Here is a 24,447-nt window from a genome sequence, read left to right as displayed (position 1 = left end):
TCTCTCAGCTCTCAAAGATTGCACCATTTGTCTCAGTTAAACTCTGCAACCCGAGAGTCCCATTTTTACCTCTTAGGAATCATTTAAAAACAAACCTGTGTTTATTCTTTCAAATGTGATTTAGGGGCCAGTTGAAAGAGTATTGTGAACAGAACTGCCCTCTCATCAGTAAAACTTGGTAGAAGTCTTAATTCATGTCACACAAGAAACAGTTTTTATTTAAGTATATTGCGCTAAATCCTTACCCCATTTCTTCTCAGTAAAGGGAGATGGAATAAAAGAAAATCCAGCTTATTGCCTTTTTCCCCAGTTGCTTAGTGTTTTGGGTTTTAGTTTACCTTTTGCTACAGGGGCCTATAATCTTGAATCCAGGTATGTTTTACTTGGAGAGCAAAGTAAAAAGAAAGTTATTAATTTAAAACTGCTGTGGAGGGGCGCCTGGGTGGCGCAGTCGGTTAAGCGTCCGACTTCAGCCAGGTCATGATCTCGCGGCCCGTGAGTTCGAGCCCCGCGTCAGGCTCTGGGCTGATGGCTCAGAGCCTGGAGCCTGTTTCCGATTCTGTGTCTCCCTCTCTCTCTGCCCCTCCCCCATTCATGCTCTGTCTCTCTCTGTCCCAAAAATAAATAAATGTTGAAAAAAAAAAATAAAACTGCTGTGGATTGTCCCAGTGATAGTGATCTGCATATTAAATTTACTTTTTTTTAACCAAGTGATTTAAAAACAATTTTTTTAATGTTTATTTTTGAGAGAGAGAGAGACAGGACGCAAGCAGGGGAGGGGCAGAGAGAGAGGGAGACACAGAATCCGAAGCAGGCTCCAGGTTCTGAGCAATTCCTGTGAGATCGCGACCCAAGTTAAAGTTGGATGCTGATTGAGCCACCCAGGCGCCGTGATTTTTTTTTTTTTTTTAATTGAAATACAGTTGCCACACAATGTTATGTTAGTTTCAGGCCCAATTTCAATTTTTGGATACATTATTTCAGGTCATTGGAATTTTAAGAAAATGATGAGTGAATGTAGTTGACTAAATTGGTGACTTTAGATTACTCTCAGCACGAGGGATGTTCTTATTATTATTATTAAAAAAAAGTCCTTTTTAAGTTTATTTTGAGAGAGCAGAGGAGGGGCAGAGAGGGAGAGAGAATCTCAGGCAGGCTCGTGCTGTCAGCGCGGAGCCCGATGCAAGGTTGAACTCATGAACCTTGAGATCATGACCTGAGCTAAAATCAAGAGTCAGACACTTAACAAACTGAGCCACCCAGGCGCCCCACGAGGGGTGGTTTTCTTTGAGGCTCTTTCAAAGACTGCTTGGAGGGAAAGAGGGGAAAGAAACCGGGCATATAGGGCTCAAGATCCTCAGCCCCCAACCCCCACTAGGGTGCTTCTCCTTTATTGTTGTATGTTTACACATCTTTGTTATTTGTGGAAAAGATTCTGAGGTATCGCCACCAAATCTAAGACAGAATAAAAGACAGTACAACTAACTGGGTCTCTTTAGTGTGTTGATGGCCCACAGTAGGGGATGGCACCAAGGGAAAGAAAGGTACTGAAGTTGGGAGCTTGGTGGACCTGCTTGGGTGGGCATGAAAAGGAGAAAGGAGAGGTGAAAGGGGGCTTTACAGTTTTCCTCACATGAGGGTTCAGCAGAACTTCAGATGTTAGGATAGGATTTCTGGTATTTTAACCAGTTAGGTGTGTTTCTGTAGTTTCATGAATGCTTCTCTCTGAAACTTCTGATCTTTTAGATTCTGACCCCTATCCTCCAATACTGGGTTAAACTTATCTACTGTTCTTCCATAATACGTTGTATATACACTTTTACCATTGATTTTAGTACATTTCATTGTAATGATCTCAAGTGTAGATCTTTCTACTACTCTGAGCTCTTTAGGAAAGAGGGCCAAAAATTACTTCTTCCTGCCCTTTGCAGCTAGGGCATGGTCATGTGACTAAATTCTGTCAATATTTCTGTCCTATGTTCCCTCCAGGTCTTTGGAGAGAATGGCACAAAGACCTCAGGACAATTAAGAGACTATTCCCAGCAGTGATAGGGTAGTTCAAGATTTCATGGAGGTATTGGTGAGTGTCTGGTGCTACTTCCCAGGGACCCTATTAACTGGATGATTGCTGTGGTATGTCTTGGCTGGTTTGTGTGCTGCCTGGATGCCCATGTCTGAAAACCTGCCTCTTCCTAAGCCTGGTTTTCCAGCCTTCCCATGGGTTTTTTGAGCTATTTAATATAAATGCTAATAAGTTCCTTTTCTGCCCAATTTAGTAGAGTCATTTTCTGTTTGCTACTAAGGACCTTGTGTGTATGGTGAATCTCCTAAGATTCTTTAACTGTAAGCAACAGATACTGGCTAATTGTAATAAAACATTGTGGTTGACTCCCAACTCCTGTTCCTCCCTGTTGATTTGTTCTCTAAACCAGTGGTTCTTAAACTTGAAGAAGCATCAGAATCACTAGAGGGCTCTAAATACAGATTGCTTGGCCCTACCCTCAGAGTGTCTGATTTAGAAGGTGTGAAGATGAGTTTTATGTGTCACCTTGGCTAGGTTATAATTATCACTTATTCAAACACTATTCAAGGTGTTGCTGTGGGGATACTTTGTCGATGTGATTAACATGTACAATCAGTTGATTTTTAAGTAAAGGAGATTATCCTTGGGGATATGGGTGGGCCTGATCCAATTCGTTGAAAGGCCTTGGGAGCAGAACTAAGATTTCCTGAAAGAAGAAATTCTTCCTGTGGATAGCAGTTCAGCTCAAGAGGTAACATCCGCCCTTCCTGATGGCTTACTCTATGGACTTTGGACTTGCTTAACTAGCCCTAACAATCGTGTTAGCCAATTTCTTCTAATACATCTCTTCCATATACATCTGCTGCTGGTTCTGTTTCTCTGATTGAACCCAGAAGTGATTCTAAGCAAACAGAACCTTGAGGATGAGTTTTGAAAATTGGTTCTGGGTTTTCTGGAATATAGTCTCTAATCTGATTAATTGAAAGACATTAATGACTGTTTCCAGTGTTCAAGAGGGTACTAGTAGTCCATGGAGTGTTGTGGCAATGGAGACACACAAAGTACCACATTTTGGTAACACATAAAAAGCAAGATTCTGGATGACCATCCCTTAGGACATTTTAGTCTAACATGGAGTGTAAGGGGACTGGCTGGTTGCTCCTAACTGAGCTGGACAAAGTAGAAAAAGAAAAAGATGAGCTCAGTGCTTCAAATTCCTAGCTGAAGCTTCACATTAATGACCTGAAAGCTTTCTTTTTGTATTTTCTCTGAAAGAAACCATTACGTCCTTAGCTACAGGGCTGAGATTTCTGAAAACCAAACCCAGAATCTTATCCTGCAAGTGGGTGAATTACAACACAAATGACTTCCCAACCTCAAGGAATGTCTGCTGTTACAGTGAGAGCATTGAGTGGGAAAGAATGGGAGGCTGAATAGTGGAATGGGAACGTATGGGAAGATCCCAGTAAAGTTGGGGCCATTGAACCCCTAAGGTCTGCTGTTTCTTTCTTACCAGCAGAAGTAGCCCTTCAACTCTTGTCTGAGAACATTAATCCTACTTTGTCTGAAACACCTGATATGGCCTCTCTAGAGTTGTTCCTTGCAAGGCATTACCGCTTCTCCTCAGGATTCCACCACCCTACTTTGCTTCTAGAACCCACAAGTAGACTCCTGTCCCAGCAGTTACCAAAGGGTAAAGTACAAAGTATAATCCGTGAGGTGCATTACACGCCAAAAGAACTGCGTAATTTTTCCAATCTATACAGATGGAAATCTGGGGTCTATGTGGGAATGGATCTTAAGGTTGTAAGATAATTGTAGATAAATATAAAGTTGAATCAGGCCAAATTTATTGATATGGGCCCACTAAACAGATTCTGGATTTAGTATTTTAGTTCAAGGGATTTGAAAGGGCTCTAACAGCTTGGTTAGTTGGCTGAAACATGGACTCAAAAATGGCCCACACTAAAGTCAGACTGCCACAACTGCTTTGGTAGGTATATTGTAGAGGAAGGGATCTGAAGGCTTAATGGGATTGGAATGTTAGGGTAGATTTATCATGTTAAGACCTACTCACGCACCCTGGGAGAGTCCAGAGGAAGACACCTTTCAGAATTTTACTTTAGAAATGAATTTGGGTGTGGGGCCCCAGCATCCTTGAGCACAGTGGTAGCTCTTTGTAGGTCAGAAAATACAGTGAGAACTGCTTCCATCAAACTGGGGTCCCTAAATGCAATGAGGTTAATGTCATCCCAGGATAGGAGGGGCCAAGTGGCGACACTTAGTTGCCAAAGACAACATGGCCTGGTTATGGTAATAAACAGCAGAGTCAGAGTAACATTTACCTTAACTCACAGAGACCTAGGGTGTTGGTGTTGATTATGGCGTACCTAGAAAAGAAAAGGTGAGTGGTCTACTAAATTCTTGCTTGATTTGTGTAAATGGAAGAGTTCTAGATTGAGCAGAAGCCTACCTCTGCTACACTGCCAAAACTTTTATTAATCTTTTCCCCAAGGACTTGTTTCCCCTGAAGGACCTATGGCTATTTACTAGGGAGGCTGTACACTGGGGAAAGGGAAACAATCATCCTTTGGGGATTACTGGATACTGTCTTTGAGTTGACACTAATTGTAGGAGGTCCAAAATGCTACTCTGGTCCACCAGCCAGAGCAGGGGTCCATGAAGGTCAGGTGATTAATGGAGTTTTAGCTTAGATCTCTGTCTCAGTGAGTCCCGTGGGTCCCCAAATGTATGAATCCTATGATCATTTCCCCAGCTCTGGAATGCGTAGCTGGAACAGACCTACTCAGTAACTGGCAGTCTTCACATTGGTTCCCTGACCTGTGGCGTGAGGAGTGTTACGGTAAGAAAGACGCACATGGAAGCTACAGAACTGCCTCTACCTACAAAATGGAAAACCGGTGGTGGCTGCAATACGGACACTGGATTAAAGGGGCCAAGAGGATGTGTGGGGACCCCTCCTGGAAGGAAAAACATCTAAGTTAGAAATGCCAGTGGCTAGGAATAGAGTAGAAATGAGGAAATGAAATGGGCACAGAAAGCCCGTAGAATAATGAGTTTGATGTGTGTTACGGGTTGAATTGTGTTTCCCCAAATTTCATTTATTGAAACCCTAACCCCCAGTACCTCAGAATGTGGCCTTAATTGGAAATAGGGTTGTTGCAGATGTAATTAGTTAAATTAAGATGAGGTTATACTGGATTAGGTGAGCCTCTAGTCCAATATGACTGTGTCATCATAAAAAGGAGAAAGTTGGGCACAGTGTGGTATACACGGGAAGAATGCCATGTGATGACCGCAGTTATGGTGCCATAAGCCAAGGAACACCAGAGTTTGCCAGCAAAGCACCAGAAGCCAGGAGAGAGGCCTGGGACTGATTCTTCTCTGGTGCCTTTGGAGGGAGCATGGTCCTGCCCATACCTTGATCTCAAGCTTGTAGACTTTAGAACTATAGAACTATGAGACAAATTCCTGTTGTTTAAGGAAAAAAAAAAAAAAAAAAGTAAACCAAAGAAAAACCACATTTCTGGATGGACTGCAGAGCTTAGTGCCACCATCAAGGACTTGAAGGATTCAGGGCTGGGAATTCCTATCACATTCCTATTCAACTCTCATACTGGCCTGTGCAGAAAACAGATGGCTCTTGGAGAATAATAGTGAATTGTCATATTTTTAATTAGGTGGTGACTCCAGTTGCAACTGCTGTTCCAGATGTGTGGTTTTTTGTTTTTTGTTTTTTTAATTATGTTTAAATCCAAGTTAGTTAACATATAGTGTAATAATGGTTTCAGGAGTAGAATTTAGTGATTCGTCCCTTACATATAACACCCAGTGCTCATCCCAACAAGTGCCCTCCTTAGTACCCATCACCCATTTAGCCCATCCCCCCACCCAACTCCCCTCCAGCAACCCTCAGTTTGTTCTCTGTATTTAAGAGTCTCTTATGGTTTGCCTCCCTCTCTGTTTTTCAGATGTGCTTTGATTACTTGAGTACATTAATACATTTCCTGGTACCTAATATGCAGCACTTGATCTGGCAAATACTTTTCCTTGATACCTTGATAGTGACCACCAGAAGCAATTTGCATGGCCAGCAAATCACTTCCACTGTCCTACCTCCAAAGTATATCAACTCTCCAGCCCCATGTCATAAACCTTTCCCTTCCACAAGACACCACATTAGTCCACGAGAATGATGATATTACGCTGATTGGACCTGGTAAGTAAGAAGTAGCAATGATTCTAGATGTTTTAGTAAGAGATGTGGGTGTCAGAGGGTGGCAAATAAATCTGACAGTGAAATTTCTGGAGGTCCATTGGTGGGCACAGCTGTTGGTTGGTCTCTCTCATTTGATTGTTGGCTGTATGAGGGCAGGAGTTACTTTGTAAGTTTTGTTCATGGCTATATCTTCAGTGCCTAGAATAGTAGATAGAATCCTAGCAGGAAATAGATGGATTTAATAAAGGGATTATTTACAAAGTTGTGGGCAAATGTAGGGAAACCACAAGAGTGGTATAACACAACAGGGTAAGTAACAATTGGACTGTTGCCCTCCTAGGGCTGAAGAACTTTTGAGTAAAGAGTACAAAGAGGCTCAGTGCCCCTTGTCATCACTGAGTAACGGCAACCCAGTTTGTCCTTGGGAGTTTGGATGAATTACCCAAGTCAATATAGTGATCGTTTCCTTTGCCTGTTTGTTCAGTAGCATAAGGAGTCCAAACCAGCCAGAGTTCAGCTCCAGGTATCCAATTCACCACGATAGTGTTTCCTGGTAGAAGCATTCCTTCCTCAGGCACCAGAGCTCCCAGATCCCTGGATTAGTACCATCTTGTGAACTTTCTCAGATTTGCTCTCCTGTCCTCTTTTACTTGGTTGGTGTCTCACCCACAGCAGGTGATTCCACTTTGAGACGGGAATGAAGCCCATTACTGCTAGGTATGGAATATGGCTTCCTGAATGGCTGCAAAGGGCCAGTTCATGGAACTCAGAAGTTCAGAGAATTAGCTCGATGGTGGACGGTCCTTTCTGAACAGACAGACACACCTACACGTACACACACACAAAGCATTTTTTTGGTCTAATACAAATGTTCACAAAAGAGCAACCTGGGCAGTGGAGGCTCTTACATGACATTTTCTGTGGCTATTACTCAGCCTCTTTCTTCAGCAAGCCTTATTCTTGCTCAAATGGTTTATGAACAAAGTGGTGGTGGGGGTGAAGGGTATGTACAGACTTAGCGACAGAGGCTTTCGCTCACCAAAATTCATCTGGCTACAGCCGCTGCTGAGTGCCCGCTCTCCAAAAGCAGAGACCAGCACTGAGCTCTGGATATGGTACCGTTTCCTGGGGGACCAGCCAGCCACCTGGTGGCATATTGATTACATTAGACCACCTGTCATGGTTTGTTGTCGTTGAGATAGGCATTTACTCTGGGTTTGGACTCGCCTTTGCCACTCAAAATGCTTCTTGGAAAAACCACAATACGTGGGCTTACAGAACGCTGTATTAAATATCACAGCAGTCCACCCTGCGTTGTTTCTAAGGAACTCGTTTTATAGTGAATGAAGGGCAACAATGGAACTAATAGAGGCCTCTGTCCTCTCCTGGATCCAGAAGTAGTACATCCCCATGATCTGGTTAGCTCAATGATGCCTTCAGGCAAATGTCTTTTCATATTTTGTTCAGCATTGCTAGTTTCCCTGCGTGATAAGATTGCTCCAAATCGTCTATTGCTCAATTACTGGGAAGGGGACTCCCCCTACTTTACATATCTGAAGACAGCTCTATCTTTGACCAAGGTAAAATCCCAAACACGTTCAATTATGTTTTACTTTACCTAATTTTTAGGTTCCTCTGCCATGTGCTCATCATTCTAGGTCTGATAATATTTTTTCCCCCAGCACAGTCTTTTCTAGTTTTCTTATAATAGCAGAGGAGAAAAGACAACACTTTTTCTCTTCACCTTAAAGTGTTCCCTATTAAGAATGCTTATTAAGCTAAATTATTCACTTTATTTTATTTAAAATTTTAAAAATGTATTATTATTTTTAAGGTTTATTTTTGGGAGAGAGAGAGAGAGAAAGAAAGTGCACGAGCTGGGGAGGGACAGAGAGAGGGGGAGACAGAGGACGCAAAGTGGGCTCCGTGCTGACAGCAGAGAGCCCCATGCGGGGCTTGAACTCAGGAATTGTGAGATCATGACCTGAGCTGAAGTCAGCTGCTTAACTGACTGAGCCACCCAGGCGCCCCTATTTTTATTTTTTTGAGAGAGAGACAGAGAGAGAGAGCCAGCTGGGGAGGGACAGAGGGAGAGGGAGAGAATCCATAGTCTGTATGGAGCCCAACACAGGGCTTGATCCCACAACTGTGAGATCATGACCCAAGCCAAAATTGAGTCAGTCACTTAACTGAGCCACCCAGGTGCCCCTAAGCTAAATTATTTAAATAAATTTATATTTATTTATATTAAATTAATTTGCAATGAATAATTTTAGATTATAATCATTGTGTGTATATATATATACTATATATATCTATATAGAATATATATAGTATATATACATATATATAGTATATACACATATACATATATTATATATTATATATACATATATAATATAATAAATAAATAATATATTTTATTATGTTTATACATATAATAAATATATAATACATTATATATAAATATATATAAATATATATATACATATATATATATATATATTTATATATATATATATATATATAAATATATATATATAAAGAAACAAAAAGTAGAGGCACCTGGAGGGCTCAGTTGGTTGAGTGTCTGACTCTTGATTTTATCTCAGGTCATGATCCCAGGGTCATGGGATTGAACCACGTATAGGACTGTGTACAGAGCATGGAGCTTGCTTAAGATTCTCCCCCTCTCTCTCTCTCTCTCTTTCTCTCTCTCTCTCTCTCCCTCTGCCCTTCCCCTGTTCTCTCTCTCTTAAAAAAAAAAAGAAATAAAAGTAATACAAATTCTTTGTAAAACATTCAGTTTAGAAGGATATAAAGAGAAAAGCAAAAGAAGTCTGCACCTGCCCTTCCTCCCCTCTGGTCCTGTCAATGTGGCCTCTCTACTCAGAAGTAAGCTGGGTTTTGTTATTGTTCTAGAAATAATACATGACACCAACAATTTTCCCCCTTAAATAATAGATCTATTTTCTTTTAACAGCTGCATGGTATTCCATCATATGGATATAGCATAATTTAATCTGTTCATTACTTTATTTTTATTTTTATTTTTTTTCATGTTTATTTATTTTTGAAGGAGAGATAGAGCATGAGCAGGGGTGGGGAGCAGAGAGAGCGGGAGACACAGAATCTGAGCAGTCTCCAGGCTCTGAGCTGTCACCACAGAGCCCAATGTGGGGCTTTAACCCACGGACTGGGAGATCATGACCTGAGCCGAAGTCGGATGCCCAGCCGACTGAGCCACCCAGATGCCTCTGTCCATTCCTTTATTTTTAAATGTTTACCATGTCTTAAAATTTTTTTCTATTTTCAACAACGCAATAATGAACATACAGAGATATCTTTAGCAAAATGTTTAACTGTCACTCTGTAAAGAGAGGGTGGACCCCCACTCAAACAACAGAATCACTTGTTATTGTAGTTTAGATCATATATATATATATATATATATATATATATATATATTTACACATACATACATATGTATATGTTTAGATTTGTAAGACATGTTTCTAGAGTGATACTATCCATGCTTAAATGCGGGATCCAGACTGAACTTAGGAATTGGGTATAAGAGGAGCTGCTATTTATTTTTTTTTATTTTTTTTAACATTTATTAATTTTTGAGACGGAGAGACAGCATGAATGGGGCAGGGTCAGAAAGAGAGGGAGACACAGAATCTGAAACAGGCTCCAGGCTCTGAGCTTGGTCAGCACAGAGCCTGACGTGGGGCTCGAACTCACGGACCGCGAGATCATGACCTGAGCCGAAGTCAGATGCTTAACTGACTGAGCCACCCAGGCGCCCCAAGGAGCTGCTATTTAAACATGGCTTTCCGTCTTTCTGCATGAGTGGATAAAGTGAGTCACTCTGAAGCAGATCTTCTTTGTTCTAGGATTCTCTTTGTGGCTTTTCTTAAGTAAATAAATATAGGGTAAGTAGGCCATTGCTCTTGAGGAAGCATATAATAGGACTTCAAAAAGTGGCTTGATGAAAGCTACTTCTTTTAATATTTCTTAATATGTAGAGACCAAAGGTTGCTTAAGAGGAACTAATTTTCTTGGAGACCAAGGTGACTATTGAAAAATAATGTAGCAATATTTTTGCCCCTCTCTTTTGGAATTCCTCACGAATCGTAACTCCTAGATGATTAGAGATAGGTCTTATTACCGAGGTAGAGAAGAATGAATTTAGACTGGGGATTCTGGCTTACTATGAAATTCTAGATGGTCTTGGGGGAAATCTGGTTCTGAGTTAACTTAGTGGCTATATCTGGAGCCAGAATTGCCCAGATCTTACAACAGGACACAATGAGTGTACTTTGGAATGAATGACTAAAGGTGTGGGTCTAAACCAGAGAGCTGTAAACTGGGAAGTCTAGGAGTAGGGCACCACTTTGGCCTCCACAGGAATAGGGACTGAAAAGGACAGTGGAAAAGAATACATCAGACTGGACGGTTTTCAGAATGTGGCAATAACAGTAGCTGATAATCTGGGCAGCTGGTGCATGGATCAGATTCTCCAGATTGCTCTCCAGAAGCATTTAAGAAATACGTTCAGCCACTCTGGACAATGTCCTTGGGATTCTTGAATAAGTGGGGTTGGAGGGAAGAAACAAGGTCTCTTAAAAGGTATTATGCCTCCAGCTAATCTAAAATATCAGAGGGGCACCTGGCTGACTCAGTCGGTAGAGCATGTGACTCTTGATCTCTGGGTCGTGAGTTTGAACTCCACGTTGGGCATAGAGATTACTTTAAAAAATCTAAAATATTGAGTTTCTGGCCCAGTTGAATTAGGAAAAAATAAGAGATGCGACCATATCTGTTCCTCAAGTGGATTAAATAAATCATGTACAAAGTTCAGGGGATATATTACTTCCTTGATGTGAATGAACATTTTATTATTGTAGCCTTTTTGGTAGCTACATCTCTCTGCTACTTCACATTCAGCTTATGGAAAGGATAAGAAAAAATGCCATTCTGTTTCACATGAACTGCCGGCAAGAGATTTGCCATGATTCTGCACTTACGCAATTGACTTAAAAAACAAAACCCAAAAACTAAATTCAGGAATTTCTAGTTAGATTCATTAAACTTCATAATCTTTTTTTTTTAAATGGAAGACAAGAAAACATTTGTGTCATGGATGTCACTACAAATACTACTAATTTGTATACTTACACTCACTAGTCCTGGTACTTTAACCAATCAAAGGGTTTCAGGATTCTTGCTTTCTGGAAAATTATGGAGAGCTTTGCAAAGCAATACCAGATTTTATCTTCCCTCAGACAGAGTTGCTCAAGGTGTCTCCTAATCAAAAAAGTTGTTATAAAGTACCCTGTCATGGCAACAAAGAGAGCCCATAATTTCAAAATGTGTATTTCTCATTGACATTGGTTGCCACTTTCTGGCTTTTTCTAAAATTCATTTTTTTCTTTCATCACTAGAGGGCAATAATGCTCCATTAATCAAAGTATAGTGGGCAGTGAAATCTTTTTTAGTTTGTTTCTCTTACTTGTAATATTCAGCGGGTTGTTTATGCTGTTATAGACCTATTAGATAGATTATTTATTTCCTCCCAGACTGTTACCAGAATATAAGGGTTGCTTATATTAGAGCTGTTTTTCATACATGTCTCTGACGTACTGTTAGAACCAATGCAGTCTGCTGTCGTTTGGTCTCACATTTTCACTTATATAGGACTTAACTCTTTTCTCTGTGTAAAAATATATCCCGATTCTGATGATTTTTAATCTTTTCCACTATTGCCACGCAGGTTTAAGCTACCATTCTCTGCCACCTCAATGAGGCCTATGCTAACTACTTGTATCAGTCAGGCTAGGCCGTTCTGCCGTGACAATCCCAGAATCTTACTTGCTTAATCAACACATAGCTAACACTAAGCATCTTATGTAGGTTGGGAGGGCTTCTGCTCGTTACAGTTACTCAGGGATTCTGGCTGATAAGCTTCCACTTGGCATGTTCTGCAAATGCAGCATATGGAAGGGCACGTGGGGAATCACACACTGTTCTTAGAGCTTCTGTTCAGAAATGTCACGTGCCATTTTTGCTCTTCATTGGCCAAAGTGAATCACGTGGCTACACTTAATGTTAATATGGTAGGGAAGTACAATCCTAGCATAGGCTGGAAATGAAAGACCAAGTATATTTGGTGATCAGTAATAATAAAGCCAAACTGCTCTATTTAAAATTTGCACATCCTGGAGTGCCTTGGGTGGCTCAATGAGTTTGACTCCAGCTCAGGTCATGATATCAGTTTGTGGGTTCAAGCTCCACCTTGGGCTCTGCACTGACAGCTCAGATTCTGTGTCTTCCTCTTTCTCTCTGCCCCTCCCCTGCTTGTGCTCTCCCTCAAATATAAATAAATAAACATTAAAAAAAATAAAATTTATGCTGGTGCAGCCACTCTGGAAAACAATATGGAGGTTCCTCAAAAAACTAAAAACAGAACTACCCCATGACCCAGCAATGGCACTACTAGGCATTTATCCACAGGATACGGATGTGCTGTTTCGAAGGGACACACGCACCCCCCATGTTTATAGCAGCACTATCAACAATAGCCAAAGTATGGAAAGAGCCCAAATGTCCATCGATGGATGAATGGATAAAGAAGATGTGGTATACATATACAATGGAGTATTACTTGGCAATCAAAAAGAATGAAATCTTGCCATTTGCAACTACGTGGATGGAACTGGAGGGTATTATGCTAAGTGAAATGAGTCAGAGAAAGACAATATCATATGACTTCACTCATATGAAGACTTTAAGAGACAAAACAGATGAACATAAGGGAAGGGAAACAAAAATAATATCAAAAAAGAGAGGGGGACAAAACATTAGACACTCATAAATATGGAGAACAAACTGAGGGTTACTGGAGGGATTGTGGGAGGGGGATGGGCTAAATGGGTAAGGGGCATTAAGGAATCTACTCCTGAAATCATTGTTGCTCTACATGCTAACTAATTTGGATGTAAGTTAAAAAAAAAATAAAAATAAAACAATAAAATTTCTACATCCCTATTTTTGGTCTAGGATTTTGCACCTTCCTTACCTTGTTGCATGTTTCCTAATAGCATGTATCATTTTCTAACTTATTAGAAAATTTTCCTTCTTAGCTAAGTAGAAGTTATGCATTCAATTTCTATTACCTTTAACTTTCATCTTGATTTCAGAAAGTCTGAAATTGGGGCACCTGGCTGCCTCAATCAGAAGAGCATATGACTTTTGATCTTGGGGTTGTATTTGTTTGTTTGTTTATTTATTTATATTTACATCCAAATTATTGGCAACTGTAAATGGGATCGATTCCTTGATTTCTCTTTCTGTCACTTCATTGTTGGTGTATAGAAATGCAACCGATTTCTGTGCGTTGATTTTATACCCTGAAAATTTGCTGAATTCATGGATCAATTCTAGCAGTTTTTTTGTGGAATCCTTTGGGTTTTCCATATAGAGTATCGTGTCATCTGCGAAGAGTGGAAGTGTGACCTCCTCCTGGCCAATTTGGATGCCTTTTATTTCTTTGTGTTGTCTGATTGCAGAGGCTAAGACTTCCAATACTGTTGAATAATAACAGTGGCGAGAGTGGACATCCCTGTCTCGTTCCTGACCTTAGGGGGAAAGCTCTGTTTTTCCCCATTGAAGATGATATTAGTGCGGGGTCGTTCATATATGGCTTTTATGATCTCAAGGTATGCTCCTTCTATCCCTACTTTCTTGAGGGTTTTTATCAAGAAAGGATGCTGTATTTTGTCAAATGCTTTCTCTGCATCTATTGAGAGGATCGTATCATTCTTGTCCTTTCTTTTATGATGAATCACGTTAGTTATTTTGTGGATATTGAACCAGCCCTGCATCCCAGGTATAAATCCCGCTTGGTCGTGGTGAATAATTTTTTTAATGTATTGTTGGATCTGGTTGGCTAATATCTTGTTGAGGATTTTTGCATCCATGTTCATCAGGGAAATTGGTCTATAGTTCTCCTTTTTAGTGGGGTCTCTGTCTGGTTTTGGGATCAAGGTAATGCTGGCTTCATAGAAAGAGTTTGGAAGTTTTCCTTCCGTTTCTATTTTTTGGAACAGTTTCAAGAGAATAGGTGTTAACTCTTTCTTAAATGTTTGGTAGAATTCCCCTGGAAAGCCATCTGGCCCTGGACTCTTGTTTTTTGGCAGATTTTTGATTACTAATTCGATTTCTTTACTGGTGATCGGTCTGTTCAAATTGTCTGTTTCTTCCTGCTTCAGTTTTGGTAGTGTATATGTTTCTCGGAATTTGTCCATTTCTTCCAGATTGCCCATTTTATTGGCATATAATTGCTCATAATATTCTCTTATTATTGTTTTTATTTCTGCTGTGTTGGTTGTGATCTCTCCTCTTTCATTCTTGATTTTATTTCTTTGGGTCCTTTCCTTTTTCTTTTTGATTAAACTGGCTAGTGGTTTATCAATTTTGTTAATTCTTCCAAAGAACCAGCTTCTGGTTTCATTGATCTGTTCTACTGGTTTTTTTTGGTTTCAATAGCATTAATTTCTGCTCTAATCCTTATCATTTCCTGTCTTCTGCTGGTTTGGGGTTTTATTTGCTGTTCTTTTTCTGGCTCCTTAAGGCGTAAGGTTAGGTTGTGTATCTGAGATCTTTCTTCCTTCTTTAGGAAGGCCTGGATTGCTATATACTTTCCTCTTATGACTGCCTTTGCTGCGTCCCAGAGGTTTTGTGTTGTGGTGTTATCATTTTCACTGACTTTCATATACTTTTTATTTTCCTCTTTAATTGCTTGGTTAGCCCATTCATTCTTCAGTAGGATGTGCTTCAGTCTCCAAGTATTTGTTACCTTTCCAAATTTTTTCTTGTGGTTGATTTTGAGTTTCATAGCATTGTGGTCTGAAAATATGCACGGTATGATCTCAATCTTTTTGTACTTGCTGAGGGCTGATTTGTGTCCCAGTATACGGTCTATTCTGGAGAATGTTCCATGTGCATTGGAGAAGAATGTATATTCTGCCACTTTAGGATGAAATGTTCTGAATATATTTGTGAAGTCCATCTGGTCCAGTGTGTCATTCAAAGCCATTGTTTCCTTGTTGATTTTTTGATTAGGTGATCTGTCCATTGATGTGAATGGGGTGTTGAAGTCTCCTACTATTATGGTATTACAATCAATGAGTTTCTTCATGTTTGTGATTAATTGATTTATATAATTGGGTGCTCCCACATTTGGCACATAAATGTTTACAATTGTTAGGTCTTCTTGGTGGATAGACCCTTGATTATGATATAATGCCCCTCTGCATCTCTTGATACAGTCTTTATTTTCAAGTCTAGATTGTGTGATGTAAGTATGAGAAAGCTACTCCAGCTTTCCTCTGTTGACCATTAGCATGATACATGGTTCTCCATCCCCTTACTTTCAATCTGAAGGTCTCTTTAGGTCTAAAGTGGGTCTCTTGTAAACAGCATATAGATGCATCTTGTTTTCTTATCCATTCTCTTACCCCATGTCTTTTGATTGTAGCATTGAGTCCATTGACGTTTAGAGTGAGTACTGAAAGATATGAATTCATTGCCATTATGATGCTTGTAGAGTTGGAGTTCTGGTGGTGTTCTCTGGTCCTTTCTAATCTTTGTTGTTTTTGGTATATATATTTTCATCTTTTCTCCCCTCAGAGAGTCCCCTTTAAAATTTCTTGCAGGGCTGGTTTAGTGGTCACAAACTCCTTTAATTTTTGTTTGTCTGGGAAACTTTTTATCTCTCCTATTTTGAATGACAGGCCTGCTGGATAAAGAATTCTTGGCTCCATATTTTTCTGATTCAGCACATTGAATATATCCTGCCACTCCTTTCTGGCCTGCCAAGTTTCTGTGGATAGGTCTGCTGCAAACCTGATCTGTCTTCCCTTGTAGGTTAAGGACTTTTTTTCCCTTGCTGCTTTCATGATTCTCTCCTTGCCTGAGTATTTTGTGAATTTGACTATGGTATATATGCCTGGTTGATGGTCGGTTTTTGTTGAATCCAATGGGGGTCCTCTGTGCTTCCTGGATTTTGATGTCTGTGTGTTTCCCCAGGTTAGGAAAGTTTTCTGCTATGATTTGCTCACATAACCCTTGTACCCCTACTTCTCTCTCTTCCTCTTCTGGGACCTCGATGATTCTGATGTTGTTCCTTTTTAGAGTCACTGATTTCTTTTAGTCTTAAATCGTGCTCTTTTGCCTTAAGCTCCCTCTTTTTTTTCTGCTTCGTTCTTCTCTATAAGTTTGTCCTCTATTTCACTGATTCTCTGTTCTGCCTCATCCATCCTTGCTGCCGCAGCATCTATCCGTGATTGCAGCTCAGTCGTAGCATTTTTTATTTCATTCTGGCTATTTTTTACTTCTTTTGTCTCTGCAGAAAGGGATTCTAATCTATTTTTGACTCCAGCGAGTATTCTTATTGTGATTTTAAATTCTGGTTCAGACATCTTGCATGTATCTGTGTTGGTTAAATCCCTGGCTGTCGTTTCTTCATGCTCTTTCTTTTGGGGTGAATTCCTTTGTTTTGTCATTTTGAAGGGAGAAAAGGAATTAATGAGGTAGAAAAATTGAAATTAATATTTTTAACATTGATTTATTATTGAGAGACAGAGAGACACAGATTGTGAGCAGGGCAGGGGGCAGAGAGCGAGGGAGACACAGAATCCGAAGCAGGCTCCAGGCTCTGAGCTGTCAGCACAGAACCCGATGCGGGGCTCGAACTCACAAACTGTGAGATCATGACCTGAGCTGAAGTCTGTTGCCTAACCAACTGAGCCACCCAGGTGCCCCGAAAAATTGAAACAAAAAAAAAAAAAATTAAAATTAAAAAATATTAAAATTAAGAATTAAAAACACACCCACACACAAAAATTGAATAGATGATGCTAGATTCTAGGTGTGTTTTGGTCTGGGTGTTGAAAGTGGTTTGACAGATTAGAGGAAAAAAAAAGGGGGGAGGGAAGAAAAAAAATTGTTTGAGAAGTTGAAAAAATGAATACACTGAAGTAGACTAAAATGAGATGGTGGGTAAAATAGAATTTGAAAAAATATACACAAAAGTAAAGAATATAGTAGAGAAAAATTAAAGACAAATATTTTTAATAAAAATTAAAAGTAAATATGATTTTTCTTTTTCTGTATTTAAGAGAAAAAATTAAAAAAAGAAATTGTTTAAAAATTTTAAAAAGTAAATACACTGTAGTAGACTAAAATAAAATGATGGAAGTAAAATAGAATTTGAAAAAATTTACATAAAAGCAAAAAATATAGTCAAAATTAAATAAAAATATTTTTAATAGAAATTGAAATAAAAATGAAGTTTTTCTCTTTCGGCATTTAAAAAAAGAAAAAAAGAAAAAGAGAAAAAAGAAAAAAGAAAAAAGGAAATTGAAAATTTGAAAAGGTGAGTACACTGAAGTAGACTAAAATAAAATGATGGAAGTAAAATAGAACTTGAAAAAATTTACACAAAAGTAAAAAATATAGTAATAAAAATTAAAGAAAAATAGTTTTAATAAAAATTGAAAATAAAAATGAATTTTTTCTCTTTCTGTATTGAAGAAAAAGAAAAGTGTAAAAGAGAAAAAGAAAAAAAAAAAAGAAAATTGAATAGATGGACCTGCTAACAGACTGAAGTAGGTCTGAAATTGCTTTGTTTTCCCCTAGAAGTCAGTGTATGTAGCGCTTTATAGTCCATAAACTAAGCCGGCGGGGAGACTTGTGTTCTTGAAGAGCGAAGTTGGCCCAGTTGGGCGGGGCTCGGTGTAATGGCTCTGCTCTCCACTAGATGGCGCTGCTAGCCTACTGGGGTGGAGTGTTTCAGCGCTCAAAGGTGCGTATGCGCGTACGCACATGGGCGGGAGCGGTGGAAAATGGCACCACCCAGCCACCCAGTCTATTCTCCCGGGTCAGCAGTCGCGCACAGGTCCTCCGTCTTCAGCTCTCGTCCACTCCCTGCTTTTCCACTCTCCGTGACCAGGCCCCAGGCAGTACCTCTTTCCCGAGTTTTGCCTCAGATGCGGCTGTTTTCCCCGGCCCCTTACTTCCGAAGGACTGTGGCTTTGACCCGTTCCGCCCCTCTGCGGGAGGGTCTCACCGAGCAATGGCCGAATGAGCAATGGCCGAATATCAGCTGCACCCAGGAACACTTGCTGGACCCTGCTGCTGCTGCTGGTACCCCGAGACTGGCCAGGTGCCAGCCCGCCCCAGAAAACGTTCGCAAGACAGTGTTGGTGCAGCGTTTCAGGGATGATGGAAAATCACAACACACACCTGGCACCAGGCTTCACCCTTAAAGACCTTGTTCCAGCACCAGCGAATGTGGCCGCCTTCTGGGGTCTGCTGGGACCCGGTGGCTTCAACAGTCTTTACCAAGTGTCCTTCCAGCAGTGGAACCGCTTTTCCCCGTGTGGCTCGAGAACCTCCTGGACCCCACTCTGTTCCTGGGGATTCGCCCTTCCCACCAGAGCACCGCCAGGTATCGAGCTGCAGAGTTGCAGCCTTTGCCCTCCCCTTGTTTACAGTCTTAATGGAATTTAAACCCTCTCCTTTCTCCTTTCTCCCTTTTTAGTTTAGCACCAGTGGCTGTTTCTAATTTTCTATATTTTCTCCAGCTGCTTTTGGGAAGGGGTGCTTTTCCCGTATTCCCTCCCCCCCCAAGTCTCTGTCCTCTCTCTGCTTGCAAAAGCACCTCCCTTCCTGCTCCTTCTTGCTCCCCAAGTTCACCTCTCTGCACCACATACCTGCTGAATTCTGTGGTTCAGGTTGTGCAGATTGTTGTGTTAATCCTCCAATCAGTTTTCTAGGTGTGTAGGATGGTTTAGTTTTGGTCTGGCTATATTTCATGGATGTGAGAGACACAAAAAACTTCCATGCTGTTCCACCATCTTGGCTCCTCCCCCCCCCCTTTTTAATGCCTATTTATTTTGAAAGAGAGAGAGAGAATTTGAAAGAGCAGACCTAGGCGGGCTGACTAGTGACTATGTCCCCGACATGGCCGCAGAAAGAAGTTCCTGCTCAAACCTCAGAACACGCCTCCTCCCCTTGAGTAACTTGTTTTCTAAGAAAGCAGGCTACTGATTGATGCATTCTTCCGAAGTCTGAGGTGGGAGGAAGGGGAGTGTGAGAGGCGTGGAAAGTGTGAGTAGAAGAGGGAGGGCTTCTCTCAGGTCGGGGCCCTCAACCCTGTCCAGGCTTAGAATGACCTGGGAGCATTTTACCCCTTCCCAAACCAATTAATCAGAGTCTCTGGGGATGGTGTTTGGGGCTAGGTATTTATATAGCACAGCAAGGCTGACAGCCAATGGTTCATAGGTGACCAGTGAGAAACGTTCTGTATACACTGAGGCCAAACATGTTAGAGATCCTCAGACACAGTGGTTCTTAAACTTCAGGTGTATCAGAATCTCCTGGAAGACTTGTTCAAACACAGATTGCTGAGCCCCACCCCCGGAGTTTCTGATTCAGTAGGTCTGTGACCATCAGGCCCAACATTTGCATTTTTAACAAGTTCCAGGTGATGCTGATAATTGCTGATCTGGGACCACACTTTGGCAGCCAATCGGCTGAGTCCACGACCCTTCCCCAGCCAATCGGCTAAGGCCATGATCCCTATAAAACCTGTGTGCTTTTGAAACTCGCTCTTTTTCTCTCCGGTATCTCACCGCTGCATCGGTGCAGGTAGGGGATTGAGCTCGAGCTAGCTCGAATAAAGGCTCTTTGCTTTTGCATCGGACTCGGCTCCCTGGTGGTCTTTGGGGATCACGAATTCTGGGCATAACAAATCCTAAGCAGGTTCTGTGCTGTCAATGAAGAGCCCAACATGGGGCTGGATCCCATGAACTATGAGATCAAGTCTGAGCTGAAATCAAGAGTTGGGACGCCCAACTGACTGAGCCACCCACGTGCCCCATGGGGTTGTGAGTTTGAGCCCTACGTTGGGTGTAGAGATTACGTAAATAAATAAAACTTTTTTTAAAAGTTTGAAATTAATCAATATTATCAACCTCCTCCAGAACTATGTATATAAAGAATCTTAAGTCACTCCTAATAATGTTATACTTAGTATTCTAGTTCTACAATGTTTTTGTTCCTCTGAGAATTTGTCATTGATTATTGTTTTATGTGGTAGATTAATTAGTCAAGTTTCTCCAGAGAAACAGAAACAGTAAAATATGTATATATAAATACATGATATAAATATACATACATATATATGTATATATATGTGTATATATATATATATGTCTGTATATATGTGTCTATAACTATGTATCTTTTACTATTGCATATATTTTGAGGACACAGATTTCTCATAGCTTCCAGTTTTGGGGCTTAAGGATTTTTTTTTTCCTGCTTGAAATATTGAGGAAATGAGGAATTGGCTCCTTATGAAGAATTGGCTCGCACAATTATGAGAAATTGGCCCACACAGTTATGGACGCTGAGAAGTCCCAAGATCTGTCTGCAAGCTGAAGACCCAGGAAAGCCAATCTGAATCTGAAAGACTGAGAGCCAAGGGAGCAGATGGCTTAAGTCTCAGTCTGAGGGCTGGAAAAGATGAGATGGGATGTCCCAATTCAAGCAAGCAAGCAGGAAGCAAAAAGGGGCAAATTCCTGTTTCCTTTGCTCTGTTGTATTCAGGCCTTCAATGGATTGGGTGATGCCTACCCACACTGGGGAAGGCAGTCTATCTTCAAATGATAATCTCATCCAGAAACACCCTCACAGACACACCCAGAAATAATGATTAATCTGGGCACCCCATGGCCAGTGATGTTGATGCATAAAATTAACCACCATATATGTCAATGCTGTTTAGATTTATCCACATTTGACCACATGTTTCTTTTTTTTTTAAGTTTTTTAATTTATTTTGAGAGCAAGAGCATGAGCAAAAGTAAGTGCACGAGTGAGGGAGGAGCAGAGAGAGGGAGAGGGAGAGAATCACAAGCAGGTTCTGCTCTATCATCACAGAGCCCAACGGGATCTAGAGTCAGACGCTCAACCTGTTGAGCCACCCAGGTACCCCCACATTTTGCATTTTACTTCTTTCCTCTAGCTGCTTTTCCTTTTTTCTAAATTATATCCTTTGGAATTCCTTTCTGTTAGTCAAAGTTTCCCAGAGGTCAACTCTCTCATTCTTTGTTTGCCTTAAACTGTCTTCCATTTGCCCTCTTTTTGAAAAAAAGTTTTTTTTGATGTTTATTTATTTTTGAGAGAGAGAGAGAGAGAGCACAAGCAGGGGACGGGCAGAGAGAGACACATACAGAAACCAAAGCAGACTCCAGGCTCTGAGCTGTCAACACAGAACCCGACGTGGGGCTCAAATTTGGGAGATCATGACCTGAGCTGAAGTTGGATGCTTAACTGACTGAGCCACCCAGGCACCCCCATTTACCCTCACTCTTTATGGATAATTTAGCTTCTTTATATGTATGGAATTCTAGGTGATATTTATTTCACTTTGGAGATATTTTATGCTTTTGTTTCTATTGTTGAGAAATCTGCTCTTTGTCATTCTTTTGTAGGTATTCTTTTTCTTGGTGTTTAAAATATTTTGTCTTGGTGTTTTGCAATTTATAATGTGATGAGGTATTGAGATTTATTTCTGTATTAACTGCTTGGTACTTTTTGTGTGTTCCTGATTCTGAGGATTTCATGTGTTTCATTAATTCTAGAAAATTCTTAGCCATCTCTCTGAATATTTTCTCTCACATCTATTTTTTTCTCAAATTCCTATTAGACATATGTATATCTTCTCATTTTAACCTCTGTGTCTTTTAAACTCTCTTTAATATTGTATGTCTTCTATCTCTATTACAGTTTGAGTAATTTTCTTAGCTCTGTATTCAATTTCCTTCTTCATCTGTGTCTAATCTGCTGCCTAATTTGACTAATGGGTTTTTAGTTTCAGCGATTACATTTTCATTTCTAGAAGTTTTTTCCATAGTCTTCTGTTATGTTTTGATTCCTTTCTGAAATGTCATTAATGATTTTATAGTCTTCATTTGATAAATTATTCAATTATCTGAAGTTCTGAGGGCCTAATTTCCCTCCACCTGCACTTTCTTTATTACATACTTGTTACCTCTGTTGTCTCTTGCTCATGTTGGATTATTAAGTACTCAGTTGTGTTATTTTATATTATGAGTTAATCTTTAGAAGGGCTTTTTTGTGGGAATAGTGGTGAGTGTGGTGAGGGAGCATAAGTCAGGCTGAGGGCAAAGTACAAGCCAGCCTACCTACCTCCCCTCCCCCAGGAGGGATATGGTGTGATATTCCTTGGACACTCCCGGCTACCCAAAACCAGGAAAGGACAAAAACACAAATGGTTAAACTGATAGAGGCTCCATCAGTTTGCAAATATCTTAGTAAATTATAAGAAAAAGGCAATCTTATCAATAGTGTAATATCTAGAAACCTATAGACTCAGTTTTCTAGATCCCCAACACCACCCTCCCCTCCATAGTGATGTGGGGAACAAGGCAAGAAAGAAATGGCAGATAAAATTGAATTTCCTTCTTATCTTCAGCCCATTGACAAATACTTGATGCAGGCAGAGTAAAACATTTCTCCAGGAGCTCCCTGATGTCTTAATGTTAAGATAGCTAGAGGGAAAAACAACCTGAGCTTGACAATAGCTAGGCCTCCAGTATCCTGGGAGTCTTCTTTATCATATGAAAATCCCTTTGGAAACTTCCCCTGGACTTTACCTCCCCAATGCCATACTATATAACCAGTCACTCTTCACAACCCTAGTGAAGCTCTTTTTGCTCACCGGTCCTTTTCCTGTGCTTTAATAAAATCATTTTTTTGGTACCAAAGACAACTTTCTTGGCCGTCAGCTCTGAACCCCCATCACCTCAAAATCTCGTCAAGTGTGTGTCCCTTTTGTGTAGTTTTCTCCTGCCAGGTGCTCCAGTGATGTCATCTAATCATCCTAGGAGTGATTTATGTGTTAATTTTGGCTTGAGAATTTCTGGATTCTCATAACATTGATCCATAATTGAGTTTCCAATGAGGAAACTCCTTTTGTCTCCCCCTACTTAAAATCTAGGCCAAACGAGGCAAGCTTCCTCACCATCTCCTTATGCTGGTAGAGAGAGATTTTCTAGTCCACCCTGAATTGTGTTTTATGTGGGACAGGGGAGGGAGAGTAGGTGGGGCTCAGTTTCAACTCCCTATTTGAGAGTCTGAAAACCTTTTACTCACCAAGTGCACATTAAAACCCAATTCTCTAGATTAGTCAAGGTGGAAATAAAGCCCATCAATCCAGATTAGCTGTCACATCAGCTCAATCATATAATACTCTGGTTTTTAGCAACCTCTTCCTTTCTGGCCTTTGGGAATTTCTATTACTTTCCTATGAGCTTAGCTATACATTCAAAAAGATATTTCATCTGGCGTTCCTCTTTGTTAATGGTGGGAGGTGTTTTCAGAATATTGAGTCTGTCCTACTAATAAAACTAGAAAATTTCAGTATTCTATTAATCTATCAAAGGACTCCATATCACTCATCACAGACTGATTTGCGTCAAGAGCACACATTCACACAGATGCGTGGTACATACCACACATGTACTTCTGCATGCGCTCTCTCTCTCTTTCTTCTGTTTTTTTATTCTCTTAACCCTATGGAAAGCTCAGCAGATTATTAATCATAAGCAATACAGCATAACTGAGCTTATCAAATCTGCATATCCTGAACTTAAGAAGTCTGTTGCCAAATAGACTCACTATTAGTATCTATGTGTAACTTTATCCTTTAGAGGGTCTAAGTGAAATAGAAGTTTGGTGAGAAAACTATATGGAATCATTGCGAGCTTTTTACTTTACTTCCCCATTTATCATCAACAGAAACTTTATGGGAAGTACATGCAGTGGTTAATTCCTGTGCAGTGAAAGCCCATGTTTGAATCTAGCCTTTGCCAGTCTATGACATTGAGCAACTTACTTGACCTCTTTCTGCTTCAGCTTTCACATCTGTGAGATGTGAGTGTTAAATGTGAGCACTGAGTGAGCGAGTATATATATCAGCATAGTGCTTAGCATACAGAAAGATCTCAATAATATGTTGGTTATTACAATTATTATTATTATTATTTATCTTTATGCTTGAAAAAACTCAAGCCCCTTCAAAAAA

This window comes from Herpailurus yagouaroundi, unplaced genomic scaffold (genome assembly GCF_014898765.1).
Source record: "Herpailurus yagouaroundi ecotype Mexico unplaced genomic scaffold, PumYag 181, whole genome shotgun sequence".
NCBI lineage: Eukaryota > Metazoa > Chordata > Mammalia > Carnivora > Felidae > Herpailurus > Herpailurus yagouaroundi.
The sequence above is the reverse complement of the archived record's forward strand: the minus strand, read 5'-3'. Positions refer to the sequence as shown.